Below are 19,453 nucleotides of genomic sequence, written 5' to 3'. Positions count from 1 at the left end.
AATATCTCGCCTTGATGTTCCATCCATGGGTACAGCGCCCACCTTAGTAAAGGGTGTCACCCTAGTTCCCCAAGACCTCTTATACAGTAGAATTCTCTCCTGTTATTAAAGAAGCAAGACTAGGGCTTCCCTGGTGGCGCAGTGGTTGAGAGTCCGCCTGCCGATGCAGGGGACGTAGGTTCGTGCCCCGGTCCGGGAAGATCCCACATGCCGCGGAGCGGCTGGGCCCGTGAGCCATGGCCGCTGAGCCTGAGCGTCCAGAGCCTGTGCTCCGCAACGGGAGAGGCCACAACAGTGAGAGGCCCGCGTACTGCAAAAAAAAAAAACAAAAACAAAAAACAAAAAAAAACCAAAGAAGCAAGCCTAAGCTATTGCAAAACCAGGAAAGAAAACAACCTTAAGCGCTCAAGATGCTGAACGATTAAAGAGCTTTAACTGTATGACAGTCTTCATGCTACTTATATAGAAACTTACCAAAATAATAGGCCTTCAAGTTTTTGTGAAGTAATGCATTTGGGGGAATGTAATGCTTGTTTACTTCATCCTCTGGGGATAACACACAGTTTTGCTTCTAGATGCTCCCCAGCGTTAATGTAAAGATTTTGGTGGTGATACAAACGTGGCATAGACACATTCTCCCACCAAATAATGGGGGCATACATTCTTAAACTTGTACCCCAGTGAGAACGGATATTCCTCTGGAAATGGATTGCAGTTCTATTTCTCCTTAGCATGACCACCTTTCCTCTTGTACGCCTCTTGGCCCTGGGCCACAGAAGTTTTCTCCTTAAAAGAGAGTATCTTTGTATCTCAGGGCCTGGCGCTGTGAGAACGCTCTAGGTTGCGCTGTCTACACTCCCAGCTCCCTTTCTCTCTCAGTGGCGACAGCAGGATGCTGACGACCTCCCGTCAGCCTCTCTGGTATTCTACACGCGCCATTTCAGCCCCATTTTCACGGTCTTACCCTCAGATTTTAAGGTTTATCTCTAAATTGCGGAATGAGAGGGTTTATCTCCTGGTAAGGAATTTCAGGCTTCAGCAAACAGGTTGGGGGCCAGTCCAGGCACAGTGCATAGGCTGTGGCTGTCACTCACTCATGTGACCCACTCATCCACGGGGTCACCCTTGGTTGAAGACCTTCCTCTTACTGAACTGATACACAGGACAAACCTCTGAAGCTCCCTAAATCTTCCTTTTGGAGGAAAGAAAATTGAAGCGTTCTGATGTGCTCAACTGATCTGGGCATTTTGTCCAGGTTGTCTGACTCCAATATTTGAATGTGTATTTTTCATTTGTGAATATATTGGTATCTGTGTCAGAGGGCAGGCACATAATAAAGGAAAAGTTACCAATGCTGAAGAATAAATATTTCATTTTATCTCGCAGAGTTTTTCTTTTTTCTTCATTCTTGCAAACTCTCCTCAAATCTTATCTCTGCTGAGAAGCATGTGCTGGAGGCTCACAGTCATGGGAAGGGCCTGTGGGTCAGCTTGAAACGAGAACTCCAACTCCCTGCTTCCCAGTGGTCATAATAAAACACAACTCACATTTCTCCAGGTCTTTTCTTCCACTAAAGGGACTTCACCTCTCCTCTCTACTTTATTTCCTCTAGGAACTTCTAGCTAACTAAGCAGGTTTAAGGTGTATCATCTCAAATTCGAATGTTCGCTTTTTGAAATATTATTGACATATAACATTGTGTCAGTTTCAGGCGTCCAGTGTGTTGGTTTGAGATTTTATATACTGTATTGTAATACGATTACTATAGTAGTGTTAGCTAATAACTTTTTTCTTTTTTTCTTTTTTTTTGCGGTACGCGGGCCTCTCACTGTCGCGGCCTCTCCCGTTGCGGATCACAGGCTCCGGACGCACAGGCCCAGCGGCCATGGCTCACGGGCCCAGCCGCTCCGCGGCATGTGGGATTTTCCCGGACTGGGGCACGAACCTACGTCCCCTGCATCGGCAGGTGGACTCTCAACCACTGTGCCACCAGGGAAGCCATGGATTTTTTTTTAATTGGCAAGAGAAAGAGCTTAAGCCGCTCTTATGAGGTTACTGACTCTTGCAGCAAAAGACAATTCCTAACAGATGTGTATTTCCTTTTTTTAAAATTTATTTTCTTTATTTATTTTTGGCGGTGTTGGGTCTTCACTGCTGCACGCGGGCTTTCTCTAGATGCGGTGAGCGGGGGCTACTCTTCGTTGAGGTGCCTGGGCTTCTCACTGCGGTGGTTTCTCTTGCTGTGGAGCACAGGCTCTCGGCACGTGGGCTTCAGTAGTTGTAGCTCGTGGGCTCTAGAGCACAGGCTCAATAGTTGTGGCACTCGGGTTGAGTTGCTCCATGGCATGTGGGATCTTCCTGGACCAGGGCTCGAACCCGTGTTCCCTGCATCGGCAGACGGATTCTTAACCACTGCGCCACCTGGGAAGCCCAGATGTGTATTTCTTAGAATACTTTTAGTGAGGCTAAATTGAGAACAAAATCATCTGCTTTTATACTCATTAAAAAGAGAAAAACAAGCATGGCAGCGTGTAAGAATTGACAAAGGATAGCACAAAAGAGCTTTGAACAAAATTCCAGTAGATGGCAGTGTTGGCCAACTTTTTCCTGAAAATGAACGTTCCTTTTCAAGATGTTAATTAAAATTTGTTGAGCAAGTTAGATATAGTTTTAATTTTCTAAACACAAACGGAATGTGTATACTCAGCCATAAAAAAGAATGAAATTCTTCCATTTGCAACAACGTGGATGGACCTAGAGTGTGTCACGTTTAGTGAAATAAGTCACACAGAGACAACTACTCCATGTTATCACTTCTATGTGGAATCTGAAAAATAAAACAAACAAATGCATGTAACAAAACAGAAACAGACTCGCAGATATAGAGAACAAACTAGTTCTACGAGTTGTTACCAGTGGGGTGAGGGAAGGCGGAAATGGGGTCGGGGATTAAGAGATGCAAAGTACTATGCATAAAATAAGTAAGCAACAAGGATATATTGTACAGCACAGGGAAACACAGCCATTATTTTGTGATAACTTTGAATGGGTATAACCTATAAAAACACTGAATCACTGTGTTGTACATCTGAAGCAAATATAATGTTGTAAATCAACTATACTTCAGTTAACAGAAGAACTGAATGTGTATTTATATTATGCTCTAAATTGTAAAACTAAAAAACCTTCATGAGGTAATTACATAAGCAACAATCATATAGTAATTGCGGACTTAATTAATATTTCTGAGCGCTAACAAGGGCTAAGGGATTTGTCATGGACTGAATTGTGTCCTCCACCCCATTCACATGTTGAAGTCCTTATCCTCAGGGTGACTTCCTTTGGAGACAGGGTCTTTAGGGAGATAATTAAGGTTAAATCATGGCAGGGGGTGGGGCATAGGGAAGGCAGCTAACCTACTAGGACTGGTGTTCCTGTAAGGAGAGGAAGAGACACCAGAGGTCTCTCTCTCAGTGGGCACACAGAGGAAAGGTCATGTGAGGACACAGCAAGAAAGCAGGAGTCTATAAGCCAGGAAGAGAGCTGTCACCAGAAATCAATCCTGACGGCACCTTGATCTTGGACTTCTAGACTCCAGAACTGTGAGAAAGTAAATCTGTGTTATTTAAGCTGCCCAGCCTGTGGTATTTTGTATGGCAGCCCGAGCTGACTCATACAGGCTTCCCTAACATTATCTCTTTAATTCTCACCACCTGGATGAAGGAATTATTATACCTGTTTTACCAAGGAGAGCCCTGAAGGTCAAAGGGAGACGTAGACTGCTTAACAGAATCCAGGCTTTTCATGTGGTGAATCTGGCGAAAACTGTAGGGCTCCCTGATCTCAATGTCCCTGCAGGTTCCACCACGGTGACCTCCACGTGGCTGCAGCCACGTGTCTACTTTCTGTCTTCACTGAGCTCAACCTATCAGCCGTGTTTGACTCAGCTGTTCGCTCCCTTTTCTGGAAATGTGGCTTCCAGAGTCCATACTCAATGGGTTTCCTCCTACTTCTTTGGTTGTTCCTTTCTCAGCTGTGCTTTGTTGGTGTCCCTGGATCTCCTTGACGCTGAATATTGGAAGACCCGAGGGTTTAAGTCTTGGGCCTCTTCCCTGTTTACCTGTAAGCAGTCCCAGGTGATGTCAACCAGCCTCCTGCTAGTTGCTGCAGCCTCCAAACTGGTTTTCTTGCCTCCACACTTGAGCACCCACTGTGACACAGCAGCCAAGGCATCCCTGTTAAAACGTGAGTCAGATCATGTCATTTTGGGGCTCAAACGCCTCCAGTAGCTCTCCTCTACCTCAGAGGAAAAGCAAAAGTCTTGATAATGGCTCATGAGGTCCTTCACTCTGTGCACCTCTACCCCCCTGCCCCTACCATTTCTTAATTTCTCTCTGGGCTGATCTGTTTTCCATCTTTCCTTTGCTCAAGTACTCCAACCACATCAGCCAGTCCTGTTTCTGCCTCAGGGCCTTTGCACTTGTTGATTTCTCTGCCTGGAATATTTTCTTGAGATGAGGGGCTTTGGAGTCACCTTATCCTTTGCGACATCCCTATCTAAGTTGTAAATCTCAGGTCTCCCAATACTTCTTAACTCCCTTCTTCATTTAGGTTTCTTTTTAGCCCACACCACTACCTGACATACTATATATTTTACTTACCTTGTTTATAGTATGTTTCCTTCCTCTACAATATAAACTCCACGAAGGTAGAGATTTTTGTCCTTTATTTTCACTGTTCTAGCACCCAAATCTGGAACAGTGCATGGCACATTGGAAGATACTCGATGAGAATAGGTCGAATAATTGAAGGAACCATACCATGTTGCCTCACCTAGACATAGTTACTAAGAATAAGCACGGTTATTGTGCAAAGAATTCCCAGCAGCTGCCTACGTCTCACACAGAGAAAAACAAGAAAAGTTAGATGTAAACCACTACATGAAGGATTAGATGAAATAAAAACAATGGTCAGACACTGAGGATCCTTAAGCACTGCCATAAGCTAAAGAAAAACAATCAAACCTCTGGAGACATTGGAAAATAGGATAAATTGTAAATGTATTGGTTTTTACCATTGCCGTGTGGAAAGACAAAAGGAAGGATGGGTCAGCTTCCTGTGGTCTTCCTGGTCCCGGTATCCATGGCTAAAGTAAATGTATTGTTTATCTGACTTTTGTGCATGTAAATATCCAAATGCAATATTCTTACACGCTTAGAGGATTTTGTAGACAACGAATAGCATTGTAAGACTAATCCTCTTTTTAAAAAAATACAACAGCAGACTTGCCTGTAAAGATTATCGTATAGAATACACTCATAGTATAAAAAAAGTAAAATAAAATTCAAAATTTCAAAAAAAAGAATCCACTCATAGGCTTGTATGAATCAGTTCCCTTAAGGAAAAGTCATAACTTTTATGATATCCCTGCACCATTATTGGCCTGTGTTTATATAGCTGTCTTCAATGAAGACAATAATGTGATTACCTGGCATATCATCTCCATGTCAGGCGGAAGTTACCCAGATTTTATGTTAGGATATAGAGTGAAATACAAAGAAATGAAAAGGTTTTGCTTAATAATGATGACTCTTAAATAGGATTGAGTCTCTTACACACCAAATTGTTTACTTACCTAGAGTCCATCTGAAGGTGGCGAAATACATTGGACAATGTCTTCTAGTGCTGTGACTTAAGGTTTCTTAGTTGTATGTTTCATTTTTAGAAGCATTGTTTCCAGGCTGTGTTGTTTTGGAACTCATCTGACAGATACATGAATCTGACTCCAGGGGCTTTTAGAGCTGGAAGGAGCCTCAGATAATCGGAGCCACACTCTTGCTTTACAAGTCGGGAAATGTGACCTGGAGACATGAAGCAACTTGCCCAAGGACGTTACAGGTAGCTTGTGGCGAAACTGACACTAGAATCCCATTCTTCCAATTCCAGTCTCGATCTCTTTCCTTTATCCCATGCTACTCAGAAAACCCACCAACATTCCAAAACACTGTAAATTGAGCATTGCCTTACCTGTGACAGTAGCGATTTTTAGAGGGATGTATGTATTGTATTTAAACGGATCATATGGCTTTGGGAAAGAATGGTCACAGCATGAGAATGGGGACTGATATTTGAGAATCATTGTAGAAACGACAAAACCCTCATAACGAAAAGTGGATCACATATAGTCCTGGCACCTTAATCCTCCACCAAATTGCACTGTGACTCTGAAGGTGATTACTTCATGCCTGTCACTCTGCATCTGGCTCTAAGGACACATATCTGTGGCTCTCACCCCACATTTCTGATTATAGTTGGTAAAAATGTTTATAAATTTCATTGGTTTCTTGGTACATAGAAAAAGTTGAATAACAGAACTATTAGTACTTAGGTAAGGACACATGAATATTTTCTACAGCATAAATCTGTTTTCTACTCAGTTAGATGTTAGGCCATCTGGTAATGGAAAAAGTGTTTGGAAATCCACCTAAGTTAACCTTAAGTGTTGCATTGCCTGCCTTTGGGGTTTGAATTTTTAAGTTTCATATTGTAATAGATAGTGATCAGGCCAAAAGTAATAACTCCCATATATATATATATATCTCCACGTAAGTGAGGGAACACATGCATATAATTCGCATAGCAAGGCACATATGGTACTAACAAGAATGGTAGACTCAAGTTCCTCCAAGCAACTAGGGATACATAGTGTGCTAGCATGTTAATATTCTAGCACTAATATATGATATTCAAAGTAGAGTTCATAAATCTGAGTATGACTCAGAATCCTGTGTATTAAGTGCATAACTATTGCATTAATGTTTCATGTGTGCAAAGAATAAGATACAAAGGAAAAGAGTTAAAAGGGTTTCACAGTACCTCAAGTGGTAATGAGTACACTAATGATGAAAATGATAACAAAAGCTAAAGTGCAAAAGAAGGCCTCAAAAGCACCTCTTTAAAAGAAAAACAGATTTCAGTACAGTTTTCGAGCATTTCGACCACTAAAGCTAAACAGTTCTTAAGAAACAGTCAAGAAACTTTGACTTGATAGTAAAACCTTAATGATTTATATGTTCAAGGCAAGTGGTAATAAAGTTTATATCACTAATAATCACACAGAAGATACTGGTAGTAAAAAAATATATAACAATTGTACATATTAGGACAGTTTGGGAATTAAGTTTGTATGAGTTGTAAGAAAAAACTCTTTCCTTTTTAGGTTTAATTTTACTCAGGTCAAATAAGAAATTTCCCACTTGTTGGTTATCTCTGCCCCAGTCCTTGTTTGATATTTACAAACAAACGAACTGCTTTAGTTTGAAGATTAAAGTGAAAGAAATAATGTTCTGAAATTATATTCTCACACATTTTACCATGTAAGCATATACACATCCGTACAAAATCCTACTTACAAAATGTCCCTGTAGAATAATAGCAAAACTCCATGGGATCTTGCAGGTTCCAAGGACGTGGTTTGAAGAATCCAGTTTAAGATATGTGTGCCTACTTTTTTCATAACCATCAGTGTATCGGTTAAGATGATTAGGGTTCAACTAAACAAAATGTCTTTTACTCACACGCTCAAATAAGTTCTGAGGTAGGATGCTACAGAGTCAGTTAATTTAGCAGCTTAAAAAAAACCATGAAAGACTTAGAATTCTTTCCTTCTTTCCATTCTGCTATACCTTACTTGTGGTAGCTTCCTTCATGGTTACAAGGTGGCTGCAGCAGCTCCAGACGTCACATCCCTCATATCCCCCAGTGTGACACCCAAAACCTAGAAGAGAAGTTAAGGGCATAACCTTATTTTCTGTTCCTTTCTAAGAGTGAAGAAAACTATCCCAAACACCCCATCCCCAATCGGATTGTTCCTTATAAGACTGAAAATTGCATCATGTGCTCAATCCTAAACCAATCACCAAAGAAAGAAGTAGACTGATCATAGCTGGCTTAAATAAGTGATTCTCAACCCAGGCTGCACACTAGCATCACTTGGAGAGTTTTCAAAAACTGTCAAACTCTAGACCAATCAGTGAGAATCTCTGGAGGTGGGCCTGGGCATCAGTATTTTCAAAGAGCTCTCCAGAAGATTCTGATGAACAGAGGGGTGATCACACCTGTTAGAATGGCTACTATCAAAAAGAGAAAAAATAACACATGTTGGCGAGGATGTGGAGAAAAGGGAACCTTTGTGCCTTGTTGGTGGGAGTATAAATTGGTGCAGCCGCTATGGAAAACAGTCTGAAGGTCCCTCAAAAAATTAAAAATATAACTACCATGTGATCCAGTAATTCCTTGTCTGGGTATTTATTCAAAGAAATCTAAAACACTAACTTGAAAAGATATATGCACCCTCATGTTCATTACAGCATTATTTATAATAGCCAAGATATGGAAATGACCTAAGTGTCCATCACTTGATGAAAGGATAAAGCAAATGTGAGATATATAAAAATAGATATTATTCATTTATTTATTCATGTATTATTATAAATACGATATTATTCATCCATAAAAAAGGAAATCCTTCCATTTGCAACAACATGGATGGACCTTGAGGGCATTATGCTAAGTGTAATCAAAGAAAGGCAACTACTCTATGATCTCACTTGTAAGTGGAATCTAAAAAACGAAGAAACAAACAAACAAAGAGCTCACAGATACAGAGAACAGATAGGTGGTTTCCAGAGTGGGAGCTGGGGGTGAGCAAAACGGGTGGAGGGGGGCAGAAGGGACAAAATTCCAGTTATAAAATGAATAAGCCCTGCAGATGTAATGCACAACATGGCAACTAGAGCTAATAACACTGAACTGCATATTTGAAAGTTGCTAAGAGCGAAGATCTTCAAAGTTCTGATCACAAGAAAAAAAATGTGTAACTGTGCATGGCGATGGGTGTTAACTAAACTTATTACGATGATCACTTCACAATATAGACAAATATCAAATCATTATGTTGTACACCTGAAACGAATATAATATTGTATGTCAATTATACCTCAATAATAATTTAAAAAATAGTAATAATAAAACAGAAACTTCGGAATAAAAGAAAATAGTGCGGGGTGAGAAGCAGTGAATAGTCTAACTCTTAGATGAATCAAGATTCATCCCCTTGGGCAAGGGAGGGACCAGCCTCCCTTCTTGAGACATGTTTGGGTTGTCTGATAACTGAACAAAACTGGGGTTCTGTTAACAAGGAAGTAAGGAGAGAATGGCTTTGCCAGGTTGATCGTGGTATTATGGACAAGATTTAAGAACTAGTCAGAGCTTTAGAAGCACCTCTCACTGATACAATATTATAAACACTGAAGATGATTTTCATTTTTGAAGTCACATCAGTCTACGGCATAATCATTGGCCATTAGAGAAAATGAATTCCTTCCTGTTTCTTGGGCTCAGAGTGACTCAGACATTGAGAAGCAGGTTTGTCAAGATGACAGAGGACCAAGGTAATGCATTTCAATGATGAAACAGGAAATTCATTCAAAAGTATTGGGCATACCTCCAAAGTGACTGCTTAGCCAGAAATGGGATAGCTAGTTTTTCCTACTTCTGTTTTATTATCCTCAATGAGAATGACAAAATATTAGATTACAGAGGAACTTAGAGAAAATCTGGCTCCTACACTCCCCCCATACTGCCAACCTGCCATCCATTTTAATATTAGAAGAGACTGGGGCACAGAGAAGTTACACAATTACTGGAGATTACATCAGGAGTCTGTGGCAAAAGTAAGACCTTTTCTCCTGCCCTGCACTTAGTGCTCGTTCTTACAATAATTAGTTTCTCCGTTGTAGTTCTGTCTATCTAGACTGCATAGGAGGGGCTAAATAAACACGACTTAGGTTTAAGACTCAGTTTTCTAAAGGGACACATGGGGGCAGCAAATGTTTAGAAAAGAAATTACACTTCTAACGTGCAGGCTGTAAATATATATTGAGAAAATGTTTGGAAATGGGATATTTGGGGGGGGGTTGGTTTGTTTATTTGATGGTATTGACATTGCTTGTGATCCATATGTTACAACGTGGTATTGGGGATTTCAGAGAAAGTGGTAGTCACCATGATTCAGTTTTGCTTCCAAATGTGCCCCTGCAAAGAGATTATGAAAAGCACCGTTTATCACTAGAAAGCGTGTCTTCGGAATGTTTATTAATATTGAGCCACACCTTCCTCATAGAAGTTAATGAGATTTTGTGTCACACGGACTGGAGTAAGTATAGAAGAACTTACTGGTGAAGATTTCTTTTAGCTACTGTAATAACCCATTTTCATTGCTATGATTACTGATGAATAAAACGTTTTCTTTTTGTGGTTACTTCTATTTTTTATTTCCCCACTCATTTATCATTTTCTTTCTTATCATCAGTTGTTTCTTATTACTCTCAGTAACGCCCAAATAGTGATTTCTGAGGAATTATTCCCGCTCTCCTTCTATCACTCGTTATTCAAAGTGAAATTATCATATTGGAATTTTGTGCCATCAAATACCAGGCATGTGTCTAGATAATGTTCAAGAGACATTAAACAAACAAGTAACTGCAGGCATATTCAGACCAGAAGTTTACATTTTCTGGTTTTCCTGTGATTTCAGTGGAGGTGGCACTCATTCATGGGAAAGAGTCACCAATGAAAAGTCAACATTAGACTCAAGAGCCATTTCTCCAACATCTTCCAGAATCAAGGCTTTGGAGGTCATTTCTATCAACACTGGTTGTTTCCCATCTGCACTTAACAATGGACACAAAGGTCATATTTAATCCCAACCCCTTTAAGGCAGACTGGACGCTTGAGTTTACAAAGATTTAGTCAAAAAGGTATCTTAAATCAGGCCTTTAATCCTGACCACAAACAGGACACAGTGTCATGGACTAAGTTAGTAGGGAACAGATGTGATGAAGAGAAGAGCTCCAGCCTGGACACTTAGCTCTTCTGACCCCTTTGGCCGTTAACAAGCTGAATGGTGCTGACCTCAGTATACACACCTGTACTGGGCTCAGGAGACGTATATTTGTGGTGAAGAGCATTATGGTGAGAGCGCTAAGCCTCTAAAATTCTGTGATTCTGATTGTTTCTTTCTCAGTATACAGCTGTGGAAAGATACTGAGTTTTCTCTCTTTGGGAGGTTTGAGTCTGGTTGCCCTTGACTATCACAAGTCAGATTTTCTCTATCTAGTGCTAGCATTGGGACACACCAGACCTGCCAAGGCCAGGAAATCCTATTGTTTGAAGAAGTTTTGCTTTGTGAGCTTCTCTTTCTAGTAGTAAAAGCAAAAGCAAAAAAACAAAAAAAAAGTATTTAAAATCTTGTCAATATCCTGGGGGTTTTTTTTGGTATAAATATTTGAATGCAGTAATGTAAAATGGATATGTATTTTTTCCCTATTTTACTTAACGTGGATTTTATACAATGGTTGTTAGAATGCTCCAACAATGAAAAGAGAAGAATATGTATTTGGACAGTCTTTAGATATTTCTCCTTTATTCAGTACACTTGAGAGGATCATTCAAGCTGTAGTTTTTAAAGTAAAAAAAAAAATGAAGATAACTGGAAATTAAAAGCAGTCAAATGCTATTATCATCTGAGTCTTGGTTCAACTAAGTGTCTTGACAGCTTCACCTTTAGAAGCTCCTGAGGCAAATGAAAACCAGTTTTTCAAAATTAGAAATAAAATATTTAAACCAAAGACCACAGTTAACTTAATACCCTGTAACTTTGGTAGTTTAACTAGTAATTCTCAAAAGGAAGAGTCAGGTCAGAAACAGAACTGTGTGTATAAATTGTCAGGCTCTGGTGTTTGTTTTCAATCACTTCTCAAGGGAAAACTTCCTTTTCATTCTTCTCAGCACCACCCTTCAGAGAAAAATTCTATAATTCTCATATCCACAATGTCGGGACTGAAATGGTCTAATTAGAAAGGCTGTTCATACAATTTATGTTGTAAGATTCAGAAAGAATACATTTTGAGTTTGAAAACAGATGAAATGTACCACGTCCATTTTTTAGAAAAAACTTATATATTTGACCTGGCCTTGTTTTAAATTGTCAACTTAAATTTCGAATGCAACTTGCAACGTTGAAAGGAGTACAGAAAAACACAATGCCATTTGAACAATGCCTCTCCAAGATTCCAGAGCCATGTTAAGTATTGTTTTATTTTGAAAAAATAATGATTTCAAAAAAAACAAAACCAAACATCTCGCTAGACTCAAGAAGAAAGATACCCGCACCTTTGTTGAGTATGTAAGTGGAAATCCGGAGGAGGCTGGCCTGTTATTTTGAGATACTTGATAAAAAGTCTTGCATAGCTTCAAAACGCTCACAGCAGAGCACTTTCATGCAGCCAGCCTTTCGGCATCATGTGCAAAAGCAGTGAGGCTGCATTATTCGGAAATCACAAGACTTTAAGACACGGAAGTCTGGCAGGTTTTAATGGCAACCGACGTTTGCTCTTTTAAAGTCTGTGGTCGCGTGTAAGAGCAGTGGAGTTTGGTGTCTGCGGGTCCCGTGGAGCGCATCTTCGGGAGCTTCCTTCGGGAAAAGGCAAAGCGACTGTCTCCACTTTTTAAAGGAAGGCCTTACCTCGTACAGTATTTCTAAATTAAACTGACAGATCCTGGAGAAAATCTCAGAGCACGCATTTCAGCCTGTTCCGCCAATAGGCAACTAAGACAAACTGAAAGTAAACAGAGCCTTGTCTGAGTCGATCCAAGACCCGGGACCGCTCCGGGCAGCGGGCGACGGGGCGAACTTGAAGGACCTGCACGAAGGGAACCGGGACTGAGCCCTTGCCGCTGCCCGGCTCTGCACGGCAGAAAGTTCGAGGCTCTGTTCCCAGACTTGTAGGAGACTTGCATCAGCTGAGGAGACTCTCTGTCTCCACCGGCCGCTAAATTCTGAGTGGGGATGAGCCCCATCGGCTCCCCGCCCCCGGCCCGCCCGGGTTTGGCGCCAGAGCGCCCTCCCGACCGAGGGCCGCGCGTCGCGGGGACCGTCCTGCCGGCCGGGCGCCCCTCATCCCCGGACCTGGGAGCTCACCCGGGCGGCCGCGCTGAGAGGCGGCGGCGGCGGCGGCGGCGTTGCGATCCTGAGCGCGCGGCTCGCCAGCGGCCACCGCGCGTCCCCTCGCGCCGCCCACCTGTTTGCCCAGATGTGTTTCCAAGAAAGGCCACTTGTATGTAGCCGGAAAGGTGACCAGGCCCCACCCGGGCACACACCCTCCTCTAGATGTCATGGCCCGAGGGACAGCTGCGGGTGAAGCCCCGAGGGCCGGGCGCGCTCGCCGGGATGCGAGCCTGCAGCCAGTACCGTCCGGGAGCCGCTCCCAGCCAGCTCGGCGCACTTTGGGTCCAACTACCGCGAACTTGCCCTCGGGGAAGCTGGGGGAGGCCCAAGGGCGCTGCGACGGAGTGCGCACCTGCTCGGCAAACTTAACCCGACGAATCTGGGGGTAGGAGGGAGGGAAGGGCGGAGATGTCCCTCCGCAGACGCAGGAAGAAGTCGGCGGCGACTGCAGGATTCGCGGTTTTCGGACTTGAGATTCACAGGACTCGCACGTGGCCTGAGCGAGTGAGACTGACACGCCAAGTAGGGTTCGAGGAGTTGGAAGCGGGGAGAGAAGGGCTGGACGAGGGAAGACTCGGGAAGAAGAGGAAGCCCAGAGCTCAGAGTCCCATCTGACCCCAAGAAAAACCCAGGTGTGGTTCTAAACCTGTAACCGGCGGAAACAGCAGACGCCAGCAGAGAGAAGCGGGGGAACGCTGTTTATTTAGCAGAACGCTGTTTGTTTAGCGGCGACGTTGAACTTGTTCTCAAGTTGGTGAATTCTGATGCAAGTTGCTTGAGAGATTTACCCCTCACCATACCTAGGACTGAGACACGCCCTGTTTTCCCGAAGACCGGACAGCTAAAGGTGGGGTCTCAAGTCCTAAACAAGGCCGAAGATGAAGGATGGCTGCAGATTGGAAAGTCAGCCCCCGAACTCTGCCTCAGGTAGAGGCACACATTTCCCTAGGCCAGTAGTTCTCAAGTTTGAGCGTGCACGAGCATCGTTGGAAGCTACTGTGCTCCTGGCTGGGCCCCAACCCTCACAGTTTTCAGTAGAGCTAAAGTGACGCCTGAGAATTTGCCTTTCTAGTAAGTTCCTAGGTGATGCTGACCTTGCTGGTCCCTGGACGGCACTTTGAGAGCCACTGCCTAAGCCACTGGCTCTCAAATTTGACTGCACAGTGCAATCACCTGGAATACTTAAAAAAATATTTATGCTTGGGTCCTACCCTCAGAAGTTCTGATTCAACTGATTTGGGTGCCACTTGGGTATCAGGATTTTAAAACTCTACAGGTGATTCTAACATACAGCAAAGTTTGAACAGTACTGCCTTAAATCGTCCATCGCCCCAGACAACTTTTGTGGGGGGAGAGGGGACAGGGACCTTCTCCCAGCCTGCTCTTGGTGACTTTGCTGGCTTTGAAGCTAGCTTCCCAGTCTTTGGAAAGGAAAAGCCTTTGCCTTACACATGTTTTGCCACTGACACAAGCACGATGTTGAATGTCCGCTTTTATCAACCATACAGGAATTATAAAGGATGAAACAATTCTCCCCAAGGCCTTAAGGACACAATAATAATGTAACATTGATAATTCTGCCTGCACTGTACGGAAGCCCCTTCAGCCACCGGGGCTCAGGATCTCCCATGAGGAGTCAGAGAGATCTCTCAGGGTTAGTGATGACAGACTTTTCAGTCTGGACCTATGGAGAATGGGAGTCCCAAATCCAGGCTGGGTCATAGGCACTGCATCCAAACTGGCCAAACGCTGACCTGCCCCGTTAATATTGGCTGTGGGGAAATCTCACTGGCCTCTGGCTGGAAGAGTGGGAGTGAGTGGGCGTGGTATTGGGTGTCCAGGATCGCTCGTGCGCGAACCCAAACTCCGGCCATACTGTGTTGAGTTACTGATACCAAGACTGAAGGGTGGGGATGAGGGTGGGAAAGCGCGTTCTCTTCACCTTTCAGAAGGGCCACGTGAGAGGCAGAGGCACCCGCGCCCCAGAGGATCCCCCCAGAGGCACCCCGCTGTGAATGGGTTTGGCTGCCTGGAGGGTTTCTCACCTCATTCTAGACCAACCAGGACAGGGATGGAGATAATAACCCAAGGGACCGGGTCCTCACAGAGATTATAACTTCCCAAGACTTCTGCCTTTCCTGGCCACTTGGCGGGTACTTAACCCTCCCCCCATCCAGAAGCAAGTGCACGGGGGTCACATGGGGGGTAAGGGGAGCAGAATCCTCCCCCGCTAGTCAGGAACTCTGGGAGACTATCCTTTGGGCCGTGCAGTCCCCCTGTGGGAGAAAGAGATCAAAAGGGACCCTGGAGTTTTCCAGAACGCACTCTTTTCCCTCTCTGCCCGTCTATGGCGGTGCTGGGGGACGTTGCCTTGGAGCGTCTTGGAAGACACCAGGAAAGTAGACATTGGAGTGGAGGAGCTGCAGATGGGCGGATTCCACAGAGTCCAGAGGGCGATTCGGCGCTCTGCCGGGCGCAGTCCCAGCATGGGCTCCCCTGTCACACCGCCGCGCCAGCGTGCGGACTACCCTCTGCGTCCCTGGCCTGGAGGGTCACGGCGTGTCCAAGCGATTTTCCCTGGAAAAGAGTTGGGAGAGTTCCCCTTTCCTTTGCGCGCTCACCCCCCCCCCCCGCTTTCCGCCCCCCTCCCCCGCGCGAACACACACACACACACACACACACGCACACACTTCGCGCGCTTCTTCGCTGGGGTTTCCCTGCGGGGCAGATTACTTTATGACAGGGTGTGATAAGTGGTGATTTTGTTCCTCTTTTGATGGCAGGATTGCTTTGTAAACAGAAGCGCAAACTCGTTCCGATAGTGGTTCCGCACCAGTGCGCGGCGGCAGCCCTGGCGCAGCGGGCGGCGGGGGCCGCGGCTGCACCTGTCGCCTGGGTCCGGGAGGGACCCGGGCCGCGCTGGGCGGGGGCGCGCCGCGCGATACTCTGGCCTCCAGGCCGTCTCGGTTTTCGGCCTCTGGGCCGCCGGGCTTGCAGTACATCCCAGGCCTGCTGTACCCACTGCTCCAAGAACTCCCAGCTGCAAGTGCGTGCCTGGAGGGGCCGCGGTGGGCGCACGTCAGCTCGCGGGGCCGCCCTTCTGCCCTCTCCCTGGCACCTATGGTAAGAGGTTTGGCTTCTTTCTTCTGTGGTTACTGGTAACCTTATTCCTTTGCCCTAGTCCAACTGGAGGTTTGAGGGGACTTTTGTGAGCTGGAGGGAGGAATCGCTCAAGGTGGAGGCCTCAGGTCTTGGCGCGGCAGGACACAGCTCAATTCCCCTCAAACTTTTCCCCTGAGTGGTCCAGCCCTCTCCTTCCCTGTTCAGCCTGGGTGCCAGTTTACCCTCGGAGGGACCCCGGAAAGACCCCACGTTGACTTAGGCTCTCTCAGGCCCAACGGGCGTGGAAGGTGAGCCTCTGCAGGAGGAGAGGCGCTAGGCACAGCAGGTGGTAACTCATTATTTCCCAGTAATCCTGACTCCTCTAAGGGGAAGGCGAAGCCGGCCGCCGAAGGCCTGAACTTCCGAGTTAACCCATTGCTCAGGTCTAGATTTCCAAATCCCTTAAGGAGCCTCAAGTGGGGCCCTGGGGGTTTGGCACTTGAATGAAAAGATGGGAAGATTCCTGGAGGTTCTGGGGTGGAGTGAATGCACCTCCAGCAGAGCTTTTGCCCTGAGGGAAAGATTGTTCCCGGTGCAACTTTGGGGGTGATGGAGCTGGGAGCGGGGGTTTACGGGTACAGACGTAGATTCCAGCCAGCTATCCCGGGACACCAGGGGCCTCAGAAAACCTGAGCTCAGCATTATCTGAAGCCGGGAGCTCTCTGCAACCTGACACCAAGTCATGCCACTCCTTCCCGAAGCTCAGGGCGCCTGCACTGAGCAACGTACAAAAAGTTTTGAGATTGGGCTGAGAGAGTCCCAGGACCTGTTCGCTGCGGAACCTGCTCTGTGGTAGCAGCGCCGGGAGGGGGAAGGGGCCCGGTAAAAAAATAAAAGGAGAGAGCGAGAGAGAGACGAAAGGCAAAGTTTTCCCTGATTTGCAAGAAGCCTGAGGCCGAAGTTCTGCAGACTGCTTGGGTGCTGCGACAGTCACTCAGAGCAGTTAGTGGCCGTGGGCCTGTCCTGGCACTGGGCGCAGCTGGCACATTGGGGAGGCTGACTGGAGCCTGGGCGCTGGATGAAGCTGTGAGGGGTCGCCTCCCTCTCTTCGCCCCCCAGGGCTCCTTCCTGGAGGCGGCAGGATCGAGGTTCGGAGCTACGGAGGAGGTCGAGGTGGAGAAAGGCCCCGCGGGGCGAAGCAGGTGTCTGTGGAGCAAGGGGGAGGGCGCACACTCGGGAAGACGGGGGTTGCGAGGAGGCAGTCGCAGGAGGCGCCCTGAGCCACAGCGCCCGGCTGCGATGCGAAAAGGGAAGCAGCGATGGCGTTGACACGAACTAGACGTGAACCGGTCTCGGGTGCTCTGAGCGGGGGGACTGGAGCGGGGCAGCACGTCCCTGGGCAGGCTCCGCGGCCTCGGCGTACCACGCGCGTGCCGTGCTGAGCGCTTTGCGTCCATTCTCCTGGCCAAGTCTCACAACAAATTCCCCATTTTACAAGGGAGCCAACTGACGTTCAGACGAGTTCAGTCACTTGCCCTAGATCACTCATCTGGTAAATGTCAACGACTAAGCTGAGTTTGGACCCCAAGTGGTCGTACTCCAGAGCTAGATTCTCGCTCCCGGCCGCTCCCGGATTCCTCGCGTCCCTCCCCGCTTCTCTCCCCTGCCGCCACTCTGGTCCCCGCGCCCGGCATCTGAGCGGACACCAGTGGCCCTCAGGCCCATGGCCTGGGCTGCTTCACTTCCAAGTCGTCCTGCCCACGTCCATGCAACCCTGCACAGCGGCTTGGCTTCGCACCTAAGCACACTAGAGGCTTTGCCTCCCCTCCCCCCCGAAAAAGTACCGAAGTTGGAGTTGGCACTCTTCTCGCCCCACACCGGCCCCTGTACCAGCCCTCCGGTCCTTCCCGGGCAGGGCCTGGCCCAGCCAGCCGGGTCCCAGGTCCCTCCGGCTCTCGCACCCGTAAGAGGGAGAAGCCAGGCTGCCGGGGCCTGAAACAGCGCTCGTTTCTAAGGCAGCGCAGCACCTCCCGCCGGAGTCTCGCAGAGCTACAGGCGGGTCCTACGCGTGTGTCCGGCGCTCTGGAGAACTCGGCTTCCCCCAAACTATTTCGAGAGCTAGAAAAAGCCGGAGAAGTTAAATATAGGCAGGAATGGGTTAAAAACGCCATAATTTAAGGTATTTAAAATTCGCAAGGAAAAATACAAAACAAAACACCTGCAAACAAAACCCACACTTGTTGAGCAAGGTTCTAAGGCAGGTCCAAGAAAGTTTCCAATCAACCAGAGAATCAGCACCGGGACGAGAGTCCCACAGCCCAGGCATGATTAATATGCCTAGGCGACACAGGAACTCCGAGAGACACCACCACACCACCCCTGAGAAGGCCGGGAGGGTGCAAGGCCATCTGGGCCGGCCACCAGGGATAGAGTCTCTTGCGCGTGATTAGAAAGGGGAGGCTTTGGTGCGAGGACAAGTCTTCTCCACTCCTCAGCGTGGAGCTGGCCTTTTGCACACATTTGCCTGAGGAGTCAGAGAAGATGATTTGAAACCGGTTCTTTGTTCCTCTTGCAGTGCCCACGAGTAACTGGGCCTGTCCCAGGAGTCCCTGGCCCAAGCCCTGGGCTGGTGGCTGCCGGACTGGGGCTGGCGCAGTTGCAGCGCCAGCGGGGTCCGAGGCTGAGCTCCTGACCCTCGCTTCCCTCCGGGCCAGGTGTGGCTCCTACAGAGGTGAGCTCCTTGGGAGCCCCAAGTCCGGTGGCTTCTCGTAAAGCTCCCTTCTAATTAGAGCAGCGGTGAAATGATTTAGGTGATTTCATCTGTAATGGGAAAGCAACCTCCACCCCAGCCCAAACCTCAGCTGACCATCCCAGAGCCACCGATGCCCTTTTCTCCCTTTAAAAAGTTTTAGTGGAAAAGATACAGAGCCGGGAAACCACAGAGGAATGGGGGCGGGGCGGGGAGTCGTGAAAGTGAGAAGAGAGGGCGGACCTTAAATAGAAGTGTGAGTGTATGTGTGTGCAAGTGTGTGTGCGCGTGTATGTGTGTGCACGCGTGTTTGACTCTCTGCGGAGGGAGGAGACGAAACCTAAAAGTCAGAAATGAAACAGAATCGTGAACGTCTTCACCTACTGGGAAACACTTTAATCTGAGATCCGACGCTGAAGCAGCCCTGGGGGTTGCAGACTCGAATCCGCGAGGTTGAACCTCGCAGGCCGGCGGGGAGGCCTGGACCGGGGATATGGCTTCACCGCGTGCATCCAGGTGCGCGGCATCTATCG

This window comes from Monodon monoceros, unplaced genomic scaffold (assembly GCF_005190385.1).
Source record: "Monodon monoceros isolate NGI ecotype Baffin Bay Population unplaced genomic scaffold, NGI_Narwhal_1 Super_Scaffold_3, whole genome shotgun sequence".
Classification (NCBI taxonomy): domain Eukaryota; kingdom Metazoa; phylum Chordata; class Mammalia; order Artiodactyla; family Monodontidae; genus Monodon; species Monodon monoceros.
Note: the sequence above shows the minus strand (reverse complement) of the source record.